Source organism: Panulirus ornatus, chromosome 12, assembly GCF_036320965.1.
Source record: "Panulirus ornatus isolate Po-2019 chromosome 12, ASM3632096v1, whole genome shotgun sequence".
NCBI classification, from domain to species: Eukaryota; Metazoa; Arthropoda; class Malacostraca; order Decapoda; family Palinuridae; genus Panulirus; species Panulirus ornatus.
The window spans coordinates 24072476-24087809 of NC_092235.1; the positions used below are offsets into that span (position 1 = coordinate 24072476).

Genomic DNA, 15334 nt, shown 5'->3' on the forward strand with positions numbered 1-15334 from the left:
TCCCCTTCCCTTCCCCTCCCCAGCTCGTCCCTCACGCTGTAATTGCCCCCCCCTCCTCCTCCCCTCCCCTCCCCCATCCTTGCTTCTTATCCAAGGGGTAATTTCATAGTAGCATTTAGCGCATGGCTTTAATAACTGTGGGGTGGGAGGGAGAGGGGACACGGGCGGGGGTCGAACGGGGGGCCTCCCCCCAGCCCGCCCGTCCGCCTGCATGACGACCAAATGGGGAGGGAAGGTGGGAAGGGAGGAGGGGCCCTAACTATCAAGAGGGCCCCCCCCTCTGACCTTCAAAGGGGAGGTGGGAGGGCCCCTAACCATCATCAGGGCCCCTTGCTTACTAATGAGAGGGGAGGAACCCCTGGCCATCATTTAGACCCCTTGCCTAACAATTAGAGGGAGGGCCCCTGACCATCATTAGGGCCCCTTGCCCACTAATGAGAGGGAAGGGCCCCTGACCATCATAAGAGCCCGCTGCCCACCAATGAAAAGGAGGGCCCCTGACCATCATTAGGGCCCGCTGCCTACCTATGAGAGGAGGGCCCCTCACCATCATTAGGGTCCCTTGCCCACCAATGAAGAGGAGGGCCCCTGACCATCATTAGAGCCCGTTGCCCACCAATGAGAGGGAGGGCCCCTGACCATCATTAGGGCCCGTTGCCCAACAATGAGAGGGAGGGCCCCTGACCATCATAAGGGCCCGGGGTTTCCTCGAGCTGAGGTTGGCGGCGTCTGCGGAAAAGGGGGGAAGGGGATGGAGGGGAAAAGGAGAGAGGGGGAAGGGAAGGAAAGGGGGGCTCTTGGGCCTCGTTGGAGCTCATGAGATCTGCCGTCGAAGGGGGTGGAAGGGGGTTGAGGGAAAGGGGTGTGTGTGTGTGTGTGTGTGTGTGTGTGTGTGTGTGTGTGTGTGTGTGTGTGTGAGTGAGTGTGTGTGTGTGTGTGTTCGTTCTTTTTCCCGAGCCTGCCTCCCTCCCGTCTGCCATAACTCCCCCTCCACCCCTCCTACACACCCTCCTCCTCCTCCCTCCTCCTCCTCCTCCTCCCTCCTCCTCCTCCTCTCTCGCCGATCTTCTCCTTCCTGATGACATCCTTCGCTTAATCTAGACGGGCTCCCCCTGTAATACAGCCCGCGGTAATAGGGCACCTCTGCCTCCCTGGAACCAACCAAACCCCCAAACCCCTCCACTCCCACCCCATGCCCCTCCCTCCTCTCCCATCTCCCCCCCCCCATGGCTCTGCTTTGTGATCATGGAGCCCCTGCCTCGCTATTATAGGATTTCCTCCTTGATTTAGGACTTGTTAAACTATTTACTACCCCCTTTTGGCGAGGATCAGGAATATTATCACGGGGGGGGGGGGGGTGTTTCTTATACAAGTCGAAACTCAGAAAATGGGGGGGGGGATGAACCCCCCGTTTTCTTTTTTTCTCTCTTTTTTTTTTAAGCGTTTCTCTTTATCTCTCTCGGGGAAGCCGGCTGGATACAAAGGGAAGTCTGGCCTTATATGTTATATGTCGTGTTGTGGATGATTAGAGACGTGTTCTGGGCAGCGGGCGTCTCCTACAGTAATTAGCGGTAATTACTCTAGATCGTTACAGCTATTACTTATGTATCAAGATGGAAGGTGAGGGAGAGCAGGGGAGGGAATGGGGTGTGGGGTGGGGAGGGGAGGAGAATCCCTCCTCCCTCTCCCCCCTTTCGAGAGGTTACAGTATTATATGCCTCAACCGGAAGTTGTGTATATCTTTTCTTTTTTTTCTTCTAAACCCCGTGAGCATTTGACGGTGCGATCTCTTGAGCACGACGGTACGATGCCGTCAAGCACGACGGTACGATCCTTCAAGCACGACGGTACGATCCTTCAAGCACGACGGTACGATCCTTCAAGCACGACGGTACGATGCCGTCAAGCACGACGGTACGATCCTTCAAGCACGACGGTACGATGCCGTCAAGCACGACGGTACGATCCTTCAAGCACGACGGTACGATCCTGCAAACACGACGGTACGATCCTTCATGCACGACGGTACAATCCTTCAAGCACGACGGTACGATGCCGTCAAGCACGACGGTACGATGCCGTCAAGCACGACGGTACGATCCTTCAAGCACGACGGTACGATCCTTCAAGCACGACGGTACGATCCTTCAAGCACGACGGTACGATCCTGCAAGCACGATGGTACGATCCTTCAAGCACGATGGTACGATCCTTCAAGCACGACGGTACGATCCTTCAAGCACGACGGTACGACCCTTGGCATAAAGGCCTGACCTTTCACTCGTCTCGTAAAGGTCAGGCTACGTCGTCATACGCAAGGCTCGTATCGTCAAACTTACGCCATCATACGCGAGGCTCGTATCGTCAAACTTACGCCATCATACGCGAGGCTCGTATCGTCAGACTTACGCCATCATACGCGAGGCTCCTATCGTCAAACTTACGCCATCATACGCGAGGCTCGTATCGTCAGACTTACGCCTTCATACGCGAGGCTCGTATCGTCAGACTTACGCCATCATACACGAGGCTCGTATCGTCAGACTTACACCATCATACGCAAGGCTCGTATCGTCAGACTTGTGAAGTTTAATCTCTTGTTGCTATCATCCCCTTCTATCCAGCATTTAAGACAAAAAAACAAAATCATTTCTCCATACTCTAAAACAAATGAGAATCTAATACACAACCACGTGAAGCACCAGTACACTATGTACCTGTAATTGTCTGTACTCGTGCGAAACGATTCAGTATCTGCACTGTATTGGTAGGACATCAGTTAACCCAGCCCTTTATCTTTTTATGCCAGTACACTCTATCAATATACCACGGCTCTTTCATAATCTGTTGCATGCCACTGTTAATCCCCCCAATATCCATTGGTCCAATTTAGGTAAAGGGGATTTCGCCCTTATGAAATATGTAGCGGGCATGTTTGTTTTTTTTCGCCTCTCCCAGGTGTTATGTAGCATTTGGCCGCTCACTGAAGCTATGTGAAGCTTAATCTTATAATGCAAATACCTTCAGCATTGAATACATTATACAACTATCTTCAGCATCAAGTGACACATTATATGCATATCTTCAGCATTTAGTGAAACATTCTAGGAATATTTTCATCATTAAGTGACACATTTAACAAATATTTTCAACATTAAATTACACATTATACAAATACTTTCAGCATTAAGTAACACATTATACAAATACTTTCAGCATTAAGTAACACATTATACAAATACTTTCAGCATTAAGTAACATCAACTGGACAGAACACGACCCTTATTAAATCTTGGAACCTCACTGCTCCTGTCGTGTGTTCTGTGCATGGGGGGTTCCTATTCTCGTCTGTTTCTGTTCGTCTCGGCAGCAGCAACACCAGTTCCATGGATTTCATTCCCGGAGAAGTACACCCCAGAACACCTTCCATTTAACTATATCGTAGTGATTCCTCATAGCCCCCACACACGTCGTATAAAAGACTTTTTCTTCCTTCGTCGATTATCTTCTCTTTTTCTTCCTTCGTGGATTATCTTCTCTATATAGCGCCTATTTCTGGCGCCGCTCACCGCGAGTTCCTTTCGACTCTTTTTAAGACACTACACACGTTCGAGTCCTTCGCTCTTCCGCTTCGCGTAAAAACAGGCCGAAATTCTACCCGGCTCATCATCATCATCATTATTCTCCAAACCCACGTTTATTTCCGTCTACAGCAGCAGCAGGAGGAGGTGGTGTCCTAACCAGGGGGCAACACAGTGTAACCGGGGCCTCTCCTCACCTCCACCCTCCCCTCACAAGACTTCATGCTATCATACCTCGCAATAATTATGGAACACTTCTGCCAAATTACATTCGCCGCCTTGATTAATTTACGACCAGTGAATTCCCGACTACAGAACAGCATCGCCCCAACCATTTGCTCGCTGATGGCATACACACACACACCCACACACACACACACACACACACACACTGCGTTTAGGTCTGCCCTTCAACAAACACGTTGATGCGAAGTAATATCATAAATGGATTCCTGTGATAAATTACGTAAAGTAAAAAAAAAAAAAAACTGTAGTTTCATATCGTAATTACTTGAACGTCCACACGTGTTACAGATGAGTCGCCATCTGTGTGTGTTGTGTTGTGTGTGTGTGTGTGTGTGTGTGTGTGTGTGTGTGTTTACCTATTTGTACTGTATGAGGAGGAAAGGGTTTCACACACTCGTGGGGCTCCGTCTCTTTAGTGTGTAGCCTGCGTGAACAAGGGGTACCCAAGACACCACTGAAAAGCCTGAGAGGTGTGGATGTGTCGTGTATACAAACATTCATCTATACACACTACAGAATCAAGGGGCGCGAGAGTGCGAAGACGAGACGCGTCACCATGCAAAGCTTTGATCCTCGCACCAAAGATCTCCCAAGCCTAGGATGGTCCACGGCTGTACGGCACCTTGAGCACGACAGTAAGGCCCTTGAGCACGACAGTAAGGCCCTTGAGTACGACAGTACGATCCTTGAGCACAACGATATAATCCTCTAGCACGACAATACAGCCCTTGAGCACGAAAGTACGTCCCTTGAGCACGACAGTACGGCCCTTGAGCATGACAGTACGATCCTTAAGCACGACGGTATAATCCTCGAGCACGACAATACGACCCTCGAGCACGACAATACGACCCTTGAGCACGACAGTATGGCCCTTGAGCACGACAGTACGATCCTTGAGCACGACGGTATAATCCTCGAGCACGACAATACGACCCTCAAGCACGACAATACGACCCTTGAGCACAAGAGCGCGACCCTTGAGCACGAGAGCGCGACCCTTGAGCACGACAGTACGGCCCTTGAGCACGACGGTACGATCCTTGAGCACAACGGTACGACACTTGATCACGAACCCTATATATATATATATATCCAGCGTCGTACCGTTGTGGTCTTTTCCAAGCTAACCAGCCCTATCGACCCACCAGCACAAGCTGTCCGAATCAGCCTCACTCTGTCTGTAACTTCGGAGGTTGGGTGATTATCTGAGCTCTAATCAAGGCCGCTAACAATCAAGTTATAACCAAGAGACCAAAACTTTTCCTGAACATATTCTTCAGCCGTTCAAAGCAACGCTTTGGGTCATGCGCGCTCTCACTAAATAGGTCGTCTTCGTGTGTTCCTTAAGAAAAACAACAAAATGATGATGAAAAAAAAAAAAGAGAGTTAAGAAAGTATAACTGGAGAGAGAGAGAGAGAGAGAGAGAGAGAGAGAGAGAGAGAGAGAGAGAGAGAGAGAGAGAGAGAGAGAGAGAGAGAGAGAGATTGACGTAAGGCGGGCCGCGTTACTAATTGCGAAATTACTTTTACTTACTTAAAGTTAATGGGACATTTTACCACCAGCATGTTACTGCTGCTGCCTTGCTATGGGAGAGTCAGGTTAATGTCAACACAACTATACACCTCGGGTGTTTAACCTCCGCTGTATTATTCCAACGCCGAACAAAATTCGAAAGGCAACTCATCAGCTCAGAAAAGCGACGTCAAACCGACAATTCAATCGGGTTAATGGACATTTTGCCTCTTGTCATGTTAGCAAAAACATTAACATACTTCGCAACTGTAATCAGTGAATGGCAACAGCGTTTCAAAATGTTTCAATTAACAGATGCGTCAGCTCGAGGCCATAAATCAAAATGGTATTCATTTATAAACTTGATATGACACACACACACACAGTTGGGCTGGGGAAAAAAATTATGTGTCACCACTACACACACACACACACACACACACACACACACTCGCCTGTTCACATGACCCCGTACAATACAAAATGTAATAGTTTGGCATAGAAAATTCTCTTCACATATTCAACACAACTCCTACCAAAACTGTGCGATCAAGCCAGAGCTATGGCAACAAAATACGTCAAGAAATGAAATAAAAAAAGAATCATCCTAGTGTAATTATCGTAATTATCCTATCGTTTAAAGAGCGTGATATTCAAATGCAAAATACTACGAACTGTGTTATTAATACAGAAAACGGAATACACCTCTTAGGTGCATCATTATCTATGTATAGATACGAGTCCTCTAAACATAAATGAGTCTACCATTTCAGAGGTAATACAGTATAACACAAGAGGCAGACATATAGTAAACTTCCCAATGCCCGGAGGAGACTAGGCTTTTCATCGCCCCGCATATACATCCCAATGAAACGCGTATTCAAAGGATGTTAAATAAGTCGAGATTCTGGGCTTGATTACCTTGTATGGTAGAGATAAAGGATCACATTCTGTTATAATCAAGGTCTTCCCTTAAATCATGCTTTACCCTTATATCATGGGTTACTCTTTTTTTTTTTTTTTTTTAAGTCAATCTACATTCGGGAATACGATTAAGTTAATCCCGACGCTTGACAGGCGACACAAATGACATATAGAAAAATAATGATTTTTTTTGTGTTCACCTATTTTGACTATTGGATGAAAACCAACATGGCAAATTGTTACGATACCCAAAGGTAAGTCAAGTCACGTAAACCAACTACCCAAGAATCATCTCTCCTGTTTTTAATGAGTCAGTTCTCTATACATTTCAACCACGGCCCAAGTCCCTGTATCATTCAAACCCAAAGGCTAGTAACCTGATGGGAATCATTGAACTACGGTCAGTAGTAGGGTAAGGTGTGTGACACTTTACTACTTTTAATAAGGGTATACGGTACTTTTGGAAAGAAAAAAAAACTAGACCTTTTTAAATTCGTAGAGAAGGAAGCATCCTATTGTTTCTCAATATGGGAATAACATAATCAACCACCATAATCAATATCTGGAATTCGTCTCTGCTGCATGCGCCATCGTGTCGCAGATCAGTTTGTTGACAAACGACGCCTCCTAATGTAAACAAACACCGCTGACCAATCACGCACTCCGCAGATAACTAGTTGGGGCGATGGCGAAACAGGCAGCTGCAACTGCTAAGTACATACGGTCGGCAGCTTTCGAACAGTAATGTCCAGCGTGTGTGTAAGAGAGAGAGAGAGAGAGAGAGAGAGAGAGAGAGAGAGAGAGAGAGAGAGAGAGAGAGAGAGAGAGAGAGAGAGAGAGAGAGAGAGAGTTTTTACACTCGTGTTGCCCTGTATCTTAACTCTGTGTGTGTGTGTGTGTGTGTGTGTGTGTGTGTGTGTGTGTGTGTGTGTGTGTGTGAGTTTAATGAGGAGATGAGGAGTCATGAAACACCACATTCATTCAGCAAATGATTAAGATATAGTCTCGGTGAAGAACGTTCCTCGGAGAGGGATCCAATCCTTCCCAAATGCATGATGCTCCTACTAAGGGGAATCCAGTCCCTCGAAGATAAGGATTCCATTCTCCCGATGGGATCAAATCCCTTAGAAAGGGATCCAATCCTAAGGGAAAGGATTAAGCCACTCAAAAGGGATCAAAATCTCTTTAAGGAGGGATTTCATCTCCCGGTAAGGACGATCCAATCCCTTGGCGAAGAGATTAAATCCCCTGGAAAGATATGAAATCCTCCAGAGATCAAATCTCTCAGAGGGGGACTGGAAACCTCTCGCTGAGAGATATATCCCCTTCGGAGATCCAATCCCACGGAAAGGGATCCAATCCCTTCAGAAAAAAAAGGCGATGTAATCCCTCGGAAAAGGGGGATGTAATCCCTCGGAAAGTGAGTATCCAATCCCTCCCAGTGCGATCGTATCCCAGGGAAAGGGATCAAAGCCCTGGGAGAGTAATCAAATAATCTAAAAAAAAAAAAAAAGGGGAAAAAAAATCATGACAGAAAACGAACACAAGGGGACGCACACACGCGCGCACAAACACAGACACACACACACACACACACACACACACACACACACACACACACAGAGTCGCCCTGATCATCTCTCATTAACCTGGAATTAGTAAGAACATCAAAAGGACACGTCTTTTATCCAGCAGCCGCGGACGCCGTCTTTGCACACAGCTTTCCACCTACAAAGAGAGATAATGGCTGGCTAACAAAGGCGCCCAGTTTTACAAGGTGAAGCTTGGAGGGAGAGAGAGAGAGAGAGAGAGAGAGAGAGAGAGAGAGAGAGAGAGAGAGAGAGAGATCTACGAGTTTCTGTCAACAAGACAGGGGCTTGCGCGTAACGCTCACCGCATATCTTGCATGTTGAATATTTCTCTCTCTCTCTCTCTCTCTCTCTCTCTCTCTCTCTCTCTCTCTCTCTCTCTCTCTCTCTCTCTCTCTCTCTCAATGCACGTTAGGTAATTATCAGGAAACTGATAATTACCCAATTATCTACTTTTTTTTCTAACTAGTTTGCGCTTTTTCCGTTTCATGTTTTCTATTTGAGAGAGAGAGAGAGAGAGAGAGAGAGAGAGAGAGAGAGAGAGAGAGAGAGAGAGAGAGAGAGAGAGAGAGAGAGAGGGAAGGGGGGGAGAGAAATTCCCAGTAAGTAAGTAAGACAAGCGTCGAGTGGAGGGGTGGGGGAGGAGAAGGAAAAAATCGTTGATTTCATTTCAGCTTAAAACCAGAATTCGAGACTCATCTCTTCAATTCCATAATATGTTCCACGAACTTTAACATAATCAGCCACACGAGTACCCAGCCGACTGCTCTAAGACAAACATCCTTTCCCCGAACAGCGAAGACGTATAATTCTCAAAAAATCTCTTCTCTAGTCTCCATCATCCACTTCGAATATTACCTCTCCATTTTACAAGTCTATAAAAAAACATATGAAAAAAAGAAAGTTCACATCAATTTCTTGCCAACTGTTTATTTCAGTCATCAGTTCTATTCTTCATGACAGACGGCAATGATTGAGGCATTGAATTCCCAACTATAGAACATGAGAAAAATTCGACCAACTGAATTATCACAAATACCCCCCCATTATGTCACAGAAAACGGGAGATAACAGTTATTTCTTAACAAACCGTAATTTACATTCATAACTTCAAGGTTTTAATAATATCTGTACTAGTATTGTAATAAAATGGGTGATAAAGGAAGAAAATATTTCATATGTGAATATACATATATATGTGAATATATATATATTTTTTTTTTTTTTTTTTTTTTATACTTTGTCGCTGTCTCCCGCGTTTGCGAGGTAGCGCAAGGAAACAGACGAAAGAAATGGCCCAACCCCCCCCCCCATACACATGTACATACGTCCACACACGCAAATATACATACCTACACAGCCTTCCATGGTTTACCCCAGACGCTTCACATGCCTTGATTCAATCCACTGACAGCACGTCAACCCCTGTATACCACATCGCTCCAATTCACTCTATTCCTTGCCCTCCTTTCACCCTCCTGCATGTTCAGGCCCCGATCACACAAAATCTTTTTCACTCCATCTTTCCACCTCCAATTTGGTCTCCCTCTTCTCCTCGTTCCCTCCACCTCCGACACATATATCCTCTTGGTCAATCTTTCCTCACTCATTCTCTCCATGTGCCCAAACCATTTCAAAACACCCTCTTCTGCTCTCTCAACCACGCTCTTTTTATTTCCACACATCTCTCTTACCCTTACGTTACTTACTCGATCAAACCACCTCACACCACACATTGTCCTCAAACATCTCATTTCCAGCACATCCATCCTCCTGCGCACATCTCTATCCATAGCCCACGCCTCGCAACCATACAACATTGTTGGAACCACTATTCCTTCAAACATACCCATTTTTGCTTTCCGAGATAATGTTCTCGACTTCCACACATTTTTCAAGGCTCCCAAAATTTTCGCCCCCTCCCCCACCCTATGATCCACTTCCGCTTCCATGGTTCCATCCGCTGACAGATCCACTCCCAGGTATCTAAAACACTTCACTTCCTCCAGTTTTTCTCCATTCAAACTCACCTCCCAATTGACTTGACCCTCACCCCTACTGTACCTAATAACCTTGCTCTTATTCACATTTACTCTTAACTTTCTTCTTCCACACACTTTACCAAACTCAGTCACCAGCTTCTGCAGTTTCTCACATGAATCAGCCACCAGCGCTGTATCATCAGCGAACAACAACTGACTCACTTCCCAAGCTCTCTCATCCCCAACAGACTTCATACTTGCCCCTCTTTCCAAAACTCTTGCATTTACCTCCCTAACAACCCCATCCATAAACAAATTAAACAACCATGGAGACATCACACACCCCTGCCGCAAACCTACATTCACTGAGAACCCATCACTTTCCTCTCTTCCTACACGTACACATGCCTTACATCCTCGATAAAAACTTTTCACTGCTTCTAACAACTTGCCTCCCACACCATATATTCTTAATACCTTCCACAGAGCATCTCTATCAACTCTATCATATGCCTTCTCCAGATCCATAAATGCTACATACAAATCCATTTGCTTTTCTAAGTATTTCTCACATACATTCTTCAAAGCAAACACCTGATCCACACATCCTCTACCACTTCTGAAACCACACTGCTCTTCCCCAATCTGATGCTCTGTACATGCCTTCACCCTCTCAATCAATACCCTCCCATATAATTTACCAGGAATACTCAACAAACTTACACCTCTGTAATTTGAGCACTCACTCATATATATATATATATATATATATATATATATATATATATATATATATATATATATATATATATATATATATATATATATATAAGAAGATCTTTACACAAGCTTAGGCTTCGATGGTATGATGGCGCATTAAGCCAAAGGACTCAATACAGCAAGTCACCACGAGAGAAAATATAATATATGCCATAAAAATTGAATAAATGAACTGATAAACGAATGTAAAATGTATAAACAATCATTAAGCATGCAAATTACATGTAATCAAGACCCGTGAAAGTATATAAGCCTGAACTATGGAAATATTTAGTTACATATTTGAAATCCTCAACTGTAGAATACTCAGCATACCACTGGCAAATATTTGGAATGGATGGGGGAAAAAATAATGTATTTTCTGGTTTCTGGTTGGAATAACTAACAGCTGTAAGTATTTATATTATATATTACATAAGTGCAATATATATATATATATATATATATATATATATATATATATATATATATATATATATATATATATATATATATTTAAACTATTCGCCATTTCCCGCGTTAGCGAGGTAGCGTTAAGAACAGAGGACTGGGCCTTTGTGGAATATCCTCACCTGGCCCCCCCTCTGTTCCTTCTTTTGGAAAAAAAAAAATATATATATATACATATTCTCCATTTCCCGCATTAGCGAGGTAGCGTTAAGAGCGGAGGAGGGGGAATATCCTCACTTGGCCCCCTTCTCTGTTCCTTCTTTTGGACTGTGTTCCAGTATCGAAGCAGACCGTGGCCTGCTGTTTATAGCAAAGTCAGAACGGGAGTCTAGGTAACGGACAATGGTAGTGGGGAGGGTCGAACTGGCGACCATGCTCAGAGATGACTTTCTCCGTTGCCGTAACCGTCATGGGGAACTGTTCATATGGAGCAGATAAAACCAGAAAAAAAAGAAAAAAAATAATGACATAACACCCAGAAACTGACGTAATATTTGAGAAAGTTCTCCAACACGGTACGAGTGGACGAAAGATAAGGGTGGGAAAGGAAGCTCGAACGAAGAGAAGCCATGGGGAGTTATCAAAGTGCTGGGTGCCAAGCAATCTGGGTTTGGAGGGAAGGAGTCGTCGCAACTCATGCCATCTTAACGAAGGAAAAGCAATGACTGCGCATGCTTGGCCACGACTGGTTATCTCAATTAATCCCCTAATTAGATGCAGTGTTGCTAACCGTTGCTCCTATTGCATTCACTTTACATAAAAACACTATTTTTTTTTCTTCTTTTACTTCGGAGGCTCCAGCCACGATCAAAAGTCAATAGTGAGGCCAGGGCCCTAAACTGAACTAAAGAGGTTAATGGGAGGGGGAAAAAGGGGGAGACATGGGAATGTATTTACGAATTCGGGTCCATCCATGAGATTCCAATGGCCATACAGTAATCATGTGATGCATCAATTTACCGAGTATTGCCTGGTCTGGCTAGTAGTGGTGGGGGCACACAAGCAGCCAGCCCTCGGGAGGCATTATACCAAAGTAATACCTACAGAAGAGAGAAAGTGAACCAACATTGCAGCGACGGGAAAGCCATTCCATTTTTTGAAGCTATCCTCGGAGAGACGTTGGACCGCTTTCGACTCGAACTCTGACAAGTAAGGATGCAGAGTTCGAACCCACCCTACATGTGAGAGCATTACCCCCATACAAGGACGAATCGATCCTTTGTATAAACGAAGCAACTGTTCGGAAGTAAAAGAAATGTCGACATCTATACATGATTCCCAGGTTCTAAGAGCGGCAGACGTGGCTATTTTCGTAATGAAAAGTCACCTTTGGAGACGCTGTGTTATTGAAAGTGCAGTCCATTTTCAAAGACCTTCCTCCAAAGGTGTCCACATTTCCCTATGACTGGAAGTAGCGCAGCAACGGGCTCTGAGAAGACGTCGTGGGTAACACTCAAGCCCCAAGACTCCTTCTTAGAAACAGATCCAGGAGTAAATATATGAATAAATACATATCCTTCTCCAAACCTCACTTTTCCTTCCCTTTTTTTTTTTTCTTCCTCCTATTCCTCTACGGGGCTCGCGCGGGCAAAACCTTTAAGACCGGAGCTCAAGGCAACGTACGTAGATAGATGATCTCATCGCTGACGTGGTCGCGATATAAACCCTCCCCCCCCCCCACCCCCCGTTGCGGAACGACTCTTATAAGCCAGCCGGCAGACGACCTCTGGAGGGGGGGGGGGGGGTTGGTTGGTGGAGGGAGGGAGGGAGTCGTCCATACTGCCTCATCACCGTCTCTTGCGCCCTCACGACCGCTATACCTTCCTTAAACCCTCCTCCCCTCCCCCTCCCTTCCTCCCCCCCCGCCGTCGTCGTCGCCGCCAGGCATGCCGTGTCGCCGGTCTTCTACCCCCCCTCTCCCTCTCCCCATCCCCCACTACACCTCCCCCTCCCGTTGGGGTGGTTAGTGATGACCTCTACCAGGGGAGATGATGATGTCGCAAGGGCTGACATCCTTTACTTGGCGTGGTGTCGCAAGCGGTGACATCAGCCCAGTGCAGGAACTCGAAACCGGACCCTTTAGATTCATGGGACGCCATAGTACCCAGTGTACTACGGAGATTCCCGGGTGCGTGTGTGTATTTGGGGAGGGGAGGGGGGGGGCAGTTTTGCTGCACTCCTTTGTATTTGTTCTAATTAGGTTTCTATGAGTCTTTCCCCCAAGAGGTTTACTTTCAGAGTGACAAAATTAGTTCTGCTGCTCCTCTTTGTATTTGATCTAATTCTTGTTCGTCTGTGATCGAGACTGATCCAAAGCGAGTATTGTAATCTTCGATTTATCGTTTATATTTCTTGACATGAAATCTTACGTTACATTTTGATTTGTTTTGTTCTGCTCTTCTATATGCTGCTGGGCACTGTTTTCCTCATGTAAGACCATCACTGATCAACACCCTAAGGTCTTCGCTACTGGGCACTGTTTTCCTCGTCAAAATCATTGCTGATGAACATCCTAGGATCTTCCTTCTTCTTTATTTGTGTGTGTAATTCTTGATGGTTTATGAAACATTTTCTACTCGTAATTTATATTCCTCTCACCAAGGTTTAAGGCAAGGAGGCTGGGGTAAGGTCCAAGTCACCGCGTGACATGAGAAAGATAAGGGAAGGGAGGGAGGGAGGGCCTTGGGTCAGTGTGGGAGTGAGGGAGGGAGGGACCCTTGGGTCAGTGAGGGAGTGAGGGAGGAGGAGCCAGCGGGAGGGAGAGAGGGAGGCGGTGGTGGCCAGGTATAATTACGAGTCGGGAGATCAAAGACAACGACTGTAGAGACTCGGTCCTAACCTCGGTCTTGTGTGGGGGTGGGGGGTTATACCCCCTTTACACCTCCTCCCTACCCTCCACCTGCCCCTCCTTACCCTCCACAAGGCCCCGTCCTTCCCTCCATCAGTCCTCCCCTACCCATCACAGCCCTCCGCAAGCCTCACTCCACTCCTCCCTTCCCTGATTATTAACGCCCCTTCACAGCTCACACCACTTCATATCCTCCATAACCATGCCCTCCCAGCTGTCTGACAACGTCATTATATATATATCATACCTATATCACATTACGCTCTATATCAACATTATACACATCATACCTATACTACGATATGCTTTATATAATCTATATAAAAAAAAAAAAATCTAGTGGCAGGACACACCGATGAACACCTCAGAACTTCCCAACGATACGAAAATAGACAATAAAATCCAAAGGTCGACAGCTTAATGCTCAGAATCGACTGAGACTAAATTGATGTTGTGGTCAGAAACAAATGGCAAATGGTTTTCAGAGAAGAAGACCTATGCAACGTAATTCAGTGTTGTGATAAAATTATCACACGCGAAAGCAACACGTTTCCGAAAGCCATTGCCAGAATTACATGGATAAAATGCTTAGGGAGATAACTAGTAATGGTCTTGCTGTACTAAGCAAAGCAGAGAGAAATATAAACTATAAAACGTAAGATGCAATGCTCTTTTAGCGTCCAATTCAGACCTTATTTACAAGAAAAACGCTGTTCATTTATGACCACAAAAACTTTATGAAAGACCAAGGAAAACTAGAACGCATACAGAGAAGAGCAACAATACTAATTCCGTCCCTTACAAACAAATAACCAAAAACGAACAGAGGTCTGCAATCATTTGCTCTAAAATGACGTAGGCTTCAAGGAGCTTTCGATACATTTTCTCCAAAAATACTTCATAATTACGGTGACTTAACTGACAATTTCCTCACGTAAGACTGAGACAGAAAGAATGACCAGAAATAACAGTATCTAGTTGGTGATGGAGCTGTTACATAATCACAGACAGACGTTTCTTCAACAAGAGACATCTATAAACACCGCGAAGACCAGCGATACATTCAAATCACGTCCACACAAACAGCCTGGTAACGCTGATTATTGCTGAATGGGCCAGTTCATGAATGACGAGTGTAACACACAAGTGTCTCAACCTTTTTTTATTTCTTTCTGTAAAGAAAATGGGATAAAATGCTTCCTCCGCAGATGACTCACCTGCTGGATCTCGATGAGTGCGCCTTGTCATATGCATATGTTCCAATAAAATTTCCATGTCTGTACGCTCTCTCTCCATACTAAAAGCGGCGCTGCTTAATAGCTACCCTCCCGCTGACCGATGTGCCGGAGGGAGAGGTGGTGCGAGAGTAGGAGCCTTCTGCTCGACTGTTATCTGGCTTTCCAGCAGATAACCCTCCC

General features: G+C 45.5%; 1 long non-coding RNA gene across 1 annotated transcript in view; it reads right to left on the reverse strand.

The window, feature by feature from the left end:
- The window catches only part of LOC139751870 (uncharacterized), a 93039-nt gene that overhangs the window by 6552 nt on the left and 71153 nt on the right, over window positions 1-15334 (reverse strand). The gene's annotated exons all lie outside the window — the stretch shown is intronic.